At 45.1% G+C, this 10,809-nt stretch overlaps 1 long non-coding RNA gene across 1 annotated transcript; it reads left to right on the top strand.

The window, feature by feature from the left end:
- The first annotated feature begins 6,631 nt into the window (after positions 1-6,631).
- LOC309361669 lies at positions 6,632-10,105 on the top strand. Its single transcript, XR_014164586.1, has 3 exons — positions 6,632-6,797; positions 7,977-8,055; positions 9,533-10,105. It is a non-coding gene; the product is annotated as an uncharacterized lncRNA (long non-coding RNA).
- The last annotated feature ends 704 nt before the right edge of the window (positions 10,106-10,809 follow it).

Here is a 10,809-nt window from a genome sequence, read left to right as displayed (position 1 = left end):
TAATGAAGACACCGCAGTCTCTGTTGTGCTTTATTCCCCAAAGGAAACACATACCCTGGGTAAACATATGGAATCTTGTGCCGCTGCTGGAGATTGGGGTGAGGTGTAACAATATTTTAGGTTTTGTGACATGTTTGTCTTCCTGCTGGATAATGTGTAAAATGAGTTGCCTTTCTGGAAAAGAAGGTACAGCAACTTGAGGCACACAACCTCAATCTACAGGATATGATACGGAGTTTCTTGGTAGAGATGAGTGGACTGTGCTGGAACAGCAACATAGGTAGGGTGCCCCTATAGAGAAGGAAGACCGCCCATTGCAAGAAACGAACCCCTGGAGGAATGTGGCTCACAGAAATGGGACTGTCCGGAGCCATGCTGTGTTATTGTTGTTGTTGTTGTTTAGTCGTTTAGTCGTGTCTGACTCTTCGTGACCCCATGGACCAGAGCATGCCAGGCACTTCTGTCTTCCACTGCCTCCTGCAGTTTGGTCAAACTCATGCTGGTAGCTTCGAGAACACTGTCCAACCATCTCGTCCTCTGTCGTCCCCTTCTCCTTGTGCCCTCCATCTTTCCCAACATCAGGGTCTTCTCCAGGAAGTCTTTTCTTCTCATGAGGTGGCCAAAGTACTGGAGCCTCAGCTTCACAATCTGTCCTTCCAGTGAGCACTCAGGGCTGATTTCCTTCAGAATGGATAGGTTTGATCTTCTTGGAGTCCATGGGACTCTCAAGAGTCTCCTCCAGCACCATAATTCAAAAGCATCAATTCTTCGGCGATCAGCCTTCTTTATGGTCCAGCTCTCACTTCCATACATCACTACTGGGAAAACCATAGCTGTGTTATTAGGCCGGCAAAATTGATTCCATGCCTTCATCTTGGATTCTGGGCTAGAGGAGCTAGGAAAGCAGTTGCTGACCTCAGAATACCCCGAGGTGACTGTGAAAGGTACAATGCTCAGAACTGATTCCTGCCCCCACCGCCCCCACCTCAAAAGGAGGAAGAGACAGGAGGAGATGGACTTGGAGGAGCCGTTTTCCATTCTTCATCTAATCCCTTCAAGATCCAAGACTACTGATCATGGATGATAACCAACTTGCTACCTTTCAAGGAAATGATCTCAGAAAAGGGGAATTGCAGTCTGGAGAAGGCAAGTTGAAAGGAAGAACTTGAACCATAAGGTTCCTGACTTTGTAACCTATCCCAATAATACCCAGATAAGCTCCAATAGACAAGAAGGAAAGTCTCAAGGACAGCAGTTGCAGACTATAGAAATCATTGATGTTGCTTTGGAAAGCACAGTGCATGGAACAATTCCTTCTACTCCCCAGAATAGACATGTGGTAGGTGACTCCCTATTGAGAGCGACAGAGACAGTAGTGTACAAAGGAAACAGGATATCCCGGGAGGTGTGCTATATTCCAGGTGCAAAGATTCACAATGAGAGAGAGAAGTTGCCAAGTCTTATAAAGCCAACTGACCACAACCCCTTCCTTCTATTTCATGTGGGTCTTAACTAAACATCAGGAAAAACTTTCTGACAGTAAGAGCAGTTTGGCAGTGGAATGGTCTCCCTCAGGAGATTTAGGACTCTCCTTCCTTGGAGGTTTCTAAGCAGAGGTTGAATGGCCATCCATCATGGAAGCTTTAGCTGAGATTCCTGCACTGCAGGGGGTTGGACTTGATGACCCTCAGAGTCCTTTCCAACTCAAAAATTCTGATTCTAGGTCTTGGAGTCCCAATGCCACCCAGGAGAGGGTACCATATTCTCTTTATTTATCTGTGTGTTTTCTTCCACAAATGACTGTGTGAAATTCTGGGTTTTGCAGAAGACACCATTTGCACAGATTCTGAGGAGCCAGAGCCATGCCTGTTCTGTTCTGTGTGACTAAGATTAAGACTGTGAAAAGAAGGTAGACCTCCGTAGCCCATTGAGGCAGCTTTTGTCCACTTCTAAAGCAGTACCAGTAATCAGCACTTTCTATGCTTAGGTAAAGCCAGCTTCTCAGTTCTACATTCCCAGTACAAACACTGAAGGAATTAAAGATGCCTATGGACTGTTAATAGTCAGCCTGCTGTAATGTGCTCTGTGTGGGTGCAGAAAGCTGCTACAAGATTTCTAAGTGGTATAATACAATGGTATCCTAAAACACCGATTCTTCAGGATCCATGGGGCCAGAGGCGAAAGCAGGTAAAGCAGCTGATGCAAATCTCACCTTTCTGCAGTAGGCTAAGTCACACTCACACATCCCGTTGTGTCTTCCATCCAAGCAAGCAAGAAGCATTGTCAGAATTCAAGTACACACTCTAGCCAGGCAAAATAAAGGCAGTGTGTGGGATGAGAAGTGTGTGCTGAGGAAGCAGCGTGCATTTGTTGTTTGGTCCACATTTTCCTCAGGCACCACCCACCACTTGGATGTGGCCCCTGGAAGGTTACCCAGATAGGAATGTGGCCCTTAGTATGAAAGCAGTTCTCCACCCCGGCTCAAAGTATCCTGGAGGGGGACATGGTGGGCTGGCACCCTTGAGCAGCAGCACCGCTGCTAGGAGCTGGATGTGCACTGCGACATTTTGTTGCAGGTTGTTGTTGTTAATTCAGTTTATATACCACCCTTTATCCAAAGATCTCAGGGGGTGTACAATCTTAAAAGCACATTGCAGAACATCAGGGATAAAAAACATAATAAAAACATAGCAAAAAGCATACTGTAAAGGTAAAGGGACCCCTGACCATTAGGTCCAGCCGTGGGTGACTCTGGGGTTGTGGCACTCATCTCGATTTACTGGCTGAGGGAGCTGGCATACAGCTTTCAGGTCATGTGGCCAGCATGACTAAGCCGCTTCTGGCAAACCAGAGCAGCGCACGGAAATGTCGCTTACCTTCCCGCCAGAGCGGTACCTACTTATCTATTTGCACTTTGACGTGCTTTCAAACTGCTAGATGGGCAGGAGCTGGGACCGAGCAACAGGAACTCACCCCGTCGCGGGGATTCGAATCGCCAACCTTCTGCCTAGCTGTCAACTTACAGATTTGAAAATAAGGGACCAGCAGCCTTGAAAATAAGGGACCAGCAGCCAAAATAAGGGACCTGCAGCCTCACCTGTTCCAGGCACTCCAGTCTTCCAGACCTACTGCATGGTCAAACTCATGCAGGTAGCTTCGAGAACACTGTCCAACCAACTTTGTAACCAGAGGTTCAACTGAATAAAATCTGAATCACATGCACCACAAGGCCTATGGAGCCTCAACTTAAGAAGGCTCCCCGGCCTGGCTTTGCACTGCAAAGTTTGCAGCAGCACGTGCAACAAAATGACGTCCAGCATTCAAAACCCCCCTCAGCTTGCATTAACTAGCCACACACAAGGCATGCAAGCTCCACCCCTCAGTCGTTCTTAGACTTCTTATTGGGTGAGCAACACAGCCAAGCAACACAGTTGGAGCCTCCCTCCTCCCTGGCCGGCAGGGAGGGAGGGAGAGGAGCTGCTTCCTTTGAAATTTAAGGGACATCATTTAAGGGACATTTAAGGGACATCTATCAATAAGGGACAGCAGCGGGATATGGCGCTGGAATAAGGGACTGTCCCTTCAAATAAGGGACACTTGACAGCTATGCTTCTGATCGGCAAGTCCTAGGCTCTGTGGTTTAACCCACAGCGCCACCCACATCCTTCTAAAAGCATACTGACAGACAACCTAATAATAAGTTAGTTATCAAGATAACAGTCCTCTCCCCAACACTTTTACAGGCTATAGATTATTTAATAGCCAATGACCTGGGTAAAGAGGAATGTTTTTGCCTGGTGCCTAAAGACATGTAATGAAGGCTCCAGGTGAGCCTCTCTGCAGTGAGCGTTCCACAATTGGGAGGCCACCACAGAAAAGGCCCGTTCTCTTGTTGCCACCCTCCAAACCTCTCTGGTATGGAGGACATAGAGAAGAGCCTCACATGACAAGCACAGGGTTTGGGTTCATATGGGGAGAGGTGATCCATAAGGTGTTGATCCTTAAGTTTCCACTTTTAACAATAATAACAAATATAAAACTACAATTTATTATGATTATCCTTTTGGGAATAGGCATGCCTGTGGAATTCAGCTGTGAATTTTGATACAGCTGACGTAATCCATACTTACTGAGTTAATACGCAGGTTGAAATGTCAGCTATGTTTAAAGCATGTGATTTCCCCCAGAGAATCATGGGAACTGTAGTTTGTCATTCCCAGCACCCTTAACAAACTGCAGTTCCCAGGATTCTCTGGGGAAAATATGTGCTTTACATGTATGATGTGTATGCTGCCCTGCTTATCAACCTCATTTCACGCTCCCAAGTTTCTTGGCTCAAAAATGAATAAATCAACCATGCAATATTTAAAATGCAAATTTTTAGAATTAATGTGTTAAGATATGCATATTTTGTGAGAAAATACATTTTAAAATGCATTATTTAAATAAGTAAAATGTGTATAAATGCGTTTAAAATGCATAATTTAAAACTTTTTTTTTTCAGATTAAAAAAAATCACAGATTTAGGCAAAAACAGGATGGAATGGCCTTAGGTGACACAGATTGATCCATTCCATACCTATTCAGGAATCTTCACAATAAAAAGGCAGGATGTGAAACCCCTCCCCCCCAGTAAATCTCTAGTTTACCCCTGGCCTACCTCAAAGGGTTGTTGTGAAGCTAAAATGGGAAGGGAAACCTCTAAGAGGAAGGGTGGCATGTAAATGAAATGAGTAAAAACCCAGAGTGAAATATATGCTAGCAACCCAAGGGAAAAGTGTGTCAAAGCATTAGAAAGGAACCTGGCTCATCAGAAATGTTATTTATAGAAGCCTCCAAAGCCACTGTAAGCCCTAATTGGTGCCAAGGCTGCTTCAAAGGATTTCTGTGAAATCCTCACAAATAGAGCAACACCATCCTCAGCCATTCAGCTGGGGAATGCAATATTAAAAGAATGGCAGTGGGCTGGGGGGGGGATAACTTGATAAAGGTTGCAAACACAGAGAAGGGAAAAGACAACAAAACATCCACTTCTCCAATTTAAAACCCAATCACAAATCCTACTTGCAGCTGCACTGTGACAAATTGTGTGCTCATAAATAAATTCTGGAGGCTTTTTTAAGGAACCGACACTGTAAAAAAAAAAAGGGGGGGGGAGAGAAAAATAGTGGCAAGAATTAAGGCAAACTTAGCCTTCCTTCTCCATAAAATAAAAATAAAATCTCAGTGTCTGCACATCAACTATGCCACCACTTAAACACCACTTAAACAGGGATGCTCACCTGGTGCCATCGTTATAAATTTTTATAATGCATTCCTTTTTTTATCAGGCATTTAGCTTTTAAATATGGTCTTTTTGCATAGGTGGGATGCTTTAATTTTTTTAAAAAATAGAATTGTCTTTTAGATTTTTCTTTTTTTTGGGAGGCTGGTTTTAATGTATGTACGTGTTTGTTTATGCTTAAAATATTGTAAGTCACATTGGGTTGCTGTAGAAAAAAAGCAACTTGTAAATTTAATTCATCATCATCATCATCGTCATCAAAGGGCTCTTTCACATAGGGGCTCCATATCGCAAACAGACCATTCAGATGTTGCAGACATGTTGTTGACAACTGTATCATTCTTGCTGTTCTTAAAAAAATATAATAATTACTGGATTCTCCCCTGGGAAGAGTAAATCTGGATTAAATAAAATGTGAGGGGCGGGGCAATATGGGCAGGCACTTTGATGGCCATGACACTGTGTAGAGTATTGGGCCACATCTGTACTGTACATTTAAAGCACCATGATACTCCTTAAATAGTCATACTTCCTCCAAACAATCCTGAGAAATGCAGTTTGTTGAGGGTGGTCTTTGGAGACCCCTATTTCCCTTAGAGAGATACAGTTTCCAGCATGGTTTATCAACCAGTCCCCCTTCCCAGGGGGGCATTCTGGGAATTGTAGCTCTCCTAATAATTCTCAGTGCTCTTAACAAGCTACAATCCCCAGGATCCTTTGAGGGAAGTCATGACTGTTTAAAGTGGTTTGATACCGCATTAAATGAATAGTGTGGAAGTGGTCTTCAAAAATGTGAAACACCCATCCCATGACAAACACTGGTCCAGAAGCACCCAAGGAGTGCCCTGTGGCTCTCAGCTCAGTTTCATGAGGCCCTGGGCCTAATTTCATGTGGATGTCAAGAAGAGAAAGGGGCAGTGGTGGCTGGTGGCCATTGGGACTGGTGAGACACAAGGAAGGGAGACCAACAGTATGTTGAGCCAGAACTGCTTCAAGACAGAGCCAGCTAATTCTGGTTTGGCCCACATCCTCCTCTTGCCTGTTGACTTCCACTAGAGCAACACCGAGACTGAGAAGGAAGGTGGAAGTTGACAAGAAGGCAAGCAGGTTGTGGTTACCTGGTGGCACTAGGATGGTGGGGCAGAAAGGGAGGTAACTCCACCTGCCTTCAACCCCACCCAAGTTTTGACTCCAACCTTATAGGGTAACCTCACAGCACAGTCAGACTTTCTCCCATCTCTTCCTCCTATAGAATGCCTTCTCCTTTCACATCTGCTCTCTCTACCTCAAGATACAGGGGCAGTAGAGATAGACACTTGACATTCTCCTTTGTCCTTTCTGGCCAGGTGATGGTAACATGCCTCTCACAGGGCCCTGGACTGGCATTTCAGAGACCTTTGCTGCACGTGTGACTTGAGGCTGCTGAGCAAAGGTTAAATGGAGCGTATAAGAGGAGCTGACACCAGGTGGACGAGAGCTGGCAGAGATGGGAAGTGAAGCAGGTGAAAAGGAGGCAAGCAGCCAGGTAGGGCAGCCTAGCCCAAGATGCCAGCTAAAGCATATTGAGCTTTTGGCTCAGCGACTAGAAATCTTGCAGGACTCCAGCTCCAATCAGACCCACCCACATTGGTCATTGATGGTGGAAGATTGATGGTGGAAGTTGTAGCTCAACAACATCTGGAGGGCCACAGGTTCCCTATCCCTGTCTTTTTGTGCATTTTGTAAACCCCCCCCCCATTTTTGTATGCATTTTTCTACATATCATTTGGCTACAGAACTGTTTTGCAAAATCCAGAAAAGTGTGAAATTTTGAAGGAGGGCTGTGTATTCAGTTTGCGTATTTTTTCAGAAAGTGCAAAATTACCATATTTTTTGCTCTATAAGATGCACCAGACCATAAGACGCACCTAGTTTTTGGAGGAGGAAAACAAGAAAAAAAATATTCTGAATCTCAGAAGCCAGAACAGCAAGAGGGATCGCTGCGCAGTGAAAGCAGACTCTTGCTGTTCTGGCTTCTGGGATAGCTGCGCAGCCTGCATTCGCTCCATAAGACGCACACACATTTCCCCTTACTTTTTAGGAGGGGAAAAGTGAGTCTTATAGAGCAAAAAATACAGTAAGTATGTTGGCCTTTAAAGCTGAACTGATATGGCTTTCTCCCCCATCCCTATTGACAGGTGGGCTGTCTTGCCCACCTGTCAAAAGTTGACCCATGGGGTGGGGCTAGATAAGGATCTGACCCACAGGGCCCCAAAGGTTCCCTGCCCTTCGTGCTAAGCCATAGTTTGGTGATATGCGAACCAGGCTGCCTTTTCAGGTCTTGACTTCAGGCAGCTGTGAGAGGGGAGCCAGGTGTCAAAGCTAAAGACCTCAGAGCCATGCAGGATCTGAGTTCCCCAGGAAAGTCTCAGCCCAAGCAAGAAGCCTTTTGTAGTTCTTCCTATCTAGAGCAGCCCAGTGACCAGACTAGTCAGAGATTATCAGCCAAACCTAACAAATGCGCACTCTTGCTGGTTAGCATGAGAAGGAGCAAAGTCCACAGAGCTGTATGGCTGATAGGCAGATATTCAGATCATAGAAATACATTTGATAGAGAGGGCTCTGTGTGATGTCATTTCCCCTCCTTTACTGGAGAGAATGGAACATGTAGCACTTCTTCTCTCTCTGTCTCTCGTTCTGTTTTCTTTTACAGGCAGATGCTTGAAGCTGGTATTTTGTCTGCTTAGTTTTCCCCCCTGCCTCCTTACCGTGATCCAATGCATGATTATAAAGTAAGCAAATCTTATTTTTAAACTTACTTTACAAGTTGTTGCCTGACTCTTTGTTAAGTGGGGTAAGAAGGGGGAAGCCAGCTTTCTTCATTAGCTGGATTTGCTCAAAAGGAGGCTTTGCAGCCTAATTCCCATGCTTTTAATTTTGCTGCCAACGATGGGATTTTAAAACTCTGTTCAGCCCCCCCACATGACTTCCTGGAGGGATAAATTGTAATTAATATATTCCCTCCTACCCATTAAAATCCATCCACAAAACTAGGTGGGCAGGGTTCAGTCCAGGGCCTAAGAATACCCCTCTGCTCAGAGATATACTGCAAACCATATGGGAACTCACCACATGTGACATAGAATCATAGAATCATAGAGTTGGAAGAGACCACAAGGGCCATCGAGTCCAACCCCCTGCCAAGCAGGAAACACCATCAGAGCACTCCTGACATATGGTTGTCAAGCCTCTGCTTAAAGACCTCCAAAGAAGGAGACTCCACCACACTCCTTGGCAGCAAATTCCATTGTTGAACAGCTCTTACTGTCAGGAAGTTCTTCCTAATGTTTAGGTGGAATCTTCTTTCTTGTAGTTTGGATCCATTGTTCCGTGTCCGCTTCTCTGGAGCAGCAGAAAACAACCTTTCTTCCTCCTCTATGTGACATCCTTTTATATATTTGAACATGGCTATCATATCACCCCTTAACCTCCTCTTCTCCAGGCTAAACATGGGGCCGCTGAATGCAGAGCCAAGGTTTCCCAGTCCTTGTGCAGACTGTCAGAAAAATCTTTGGTTCCCCAGTTCTGCTTGTGTTGTGTTTTGTGCGGCCACCTTTAAAACACAGAACATAGTAGAAGGTGCAGCCATTCACAGCTTCAACAGTGTGACTACAGTTAGTGCCTGAAGTGGTGGCTGATGCCCACTAGGATTTGAAGGGAATAAGGCAGGGAGCCCAGTGGTAGGTGGAGCCAGACTCAATGGCAGGCAGGCAGAACAAACCAATTATTGTTTTCTCCCCACACTCCTCTCTGCTGAGTTCTATGACTCTGAGACTAAGGAGGAGGAGAGAGCTGTTGAGTAGTGTTACCTGCTAGGTTGGTTGTAAATAAGAAGGGAGGCAGGTGGGAGCTGGCTGAGGGCATACTGAACTTGGTGGAGCAATGTCCTGTTTGCCCAAATGGAACTGCTTTTGTGTGTCTAGTCACCTTGGTTTCGTGTGTAGTCCGAGGCTATGTGCTGTAAACTGGAAGAAAACCTTCGCAGTTCAATGGGATCTGCTTCTGAGTGATGGGAAAGGTCCATAGCTCAGTGTTAGAGTAACTAATTTGCATGTGGAAAGTTCAGTCTCTGGCGCCACCAGGTGGGTCTGGGTTGGACCCCTTTCTGAAACCCCAGAGAGCTGCTGTCACTCAGTGCAGACAGTACTGTGGGAGACGGGGCCATTCAATACACTGTCGGCTTCCTAGCAAGTCTGCTTACGATTGCAGGCTTCGTGGTTAAATATCCAGAGAAAATTTCCTGTCCAGCATCGCCGACTCAAAGACAGCACGGATTGCGCTCTAGCAATGGAAGGCACATTGATTAATTCAGTCTATCAAAGGGATGAGTACATCATCTATGATTCATCATTTGGGCAAATTTCAGTTAACCGTTGGGATTTCATTTCTTACGAGAAATAGCTCACAGCAACAAAATATATGGACAAATTCTGTCCATAACAAGCTGCCTATTTATTAAGGGCAGAGCTCCCAAAACAGGAACTATACAAATTACAAATGCTTGTCAAACCTTGTCACATTTTTTCAGAATTTATCTCTGAGATGAATTCTTTATGCCTCCAGTTTATGGTTGAGACTGGGGGCTGTTTCCTCAAAGCTTCTCTTTCTTGCTTGTTACTGCTAAACGCTGCTCAGAGCTGGAGGCAAACTTACCCAGAAATGAAAGCCTTTCTGTTGTGTTTTTATACCCTGTTTATAATTATATAATTGTATTCGTTTTGTTAACTCCCGATTTGTTTTTTTCTTCTTTCGGCTTTATTATTGAAAGCTCCTTGTGTTAAACTCACATTATTCTGTTGTTATTGTTTGTTTCTCACTTTGTGCGTATTGTCCGTTTTTGTTTTATAACAAAATTTAAAAAAATTAATTGTGGGGAACTGAACTTAACATTGCAAAACTGAGGAGAAAGGGGCAGTTTCATCAGTCCCTGAGAACAGGATGCTGATAGCCTCAGTACATATAGTGAGGGCTTGCTGGGCAATGTAATGCAGTCAACATAAGAGAAAGGGCTGGGATGGCTCTCATGGTTGTAGGTGTTCAAGCCCCACGTTGGGCAAAAGATTCCCTTCCAACTCTACAATTCTATGGTTTTTATTATTATTATTATTATTATTTATTAAATTTATATACTGCTCTTCATCACAAGATCTCAGGTGGTTCGCAGATCTATAGACAGACTTTGTTGTTGTTTAGTTGTTTAGTCATGTCCGACTCTTTGTGACCAGTGGCGTAGCGTGGGTTGTCAGCACCCGGGGCAAGGCAAGTAATTTGCACCCCCTAACCCGTGGATTTGCGCCCCCTAACCCGTGGATTTGCGCCCCCTAACCCTAACCCCCAGATGTTGCGCCCGGTGCGGCCGGCCCCCCCTGCACCCCCCACGCTACACCACTGTTCGTGACCCCATGGACCAGAGCACACCAGGCACTCCTGTCTTCCACTGCCTCTCACAGTTTGGTCAAACTCATGTTGGTAGCTTCGAGAACACT

This window comes from Podarcis melisellensis (assembly GCF_964234715.1).
Source record: "Podarcis melisellensis genome assembly, chromosome: Z".
NCBI lineage: Eukaryota > Metazoa > Chordata > Lepidosauria > Squamata > Lacertidae > Podarcis > Podarcis melisellensis.
The sequence above is the reverse complement of the archived record's forward strand: the minus strand, read 5'-3'. Positions and strand labels throughout refer to the sequence as shown.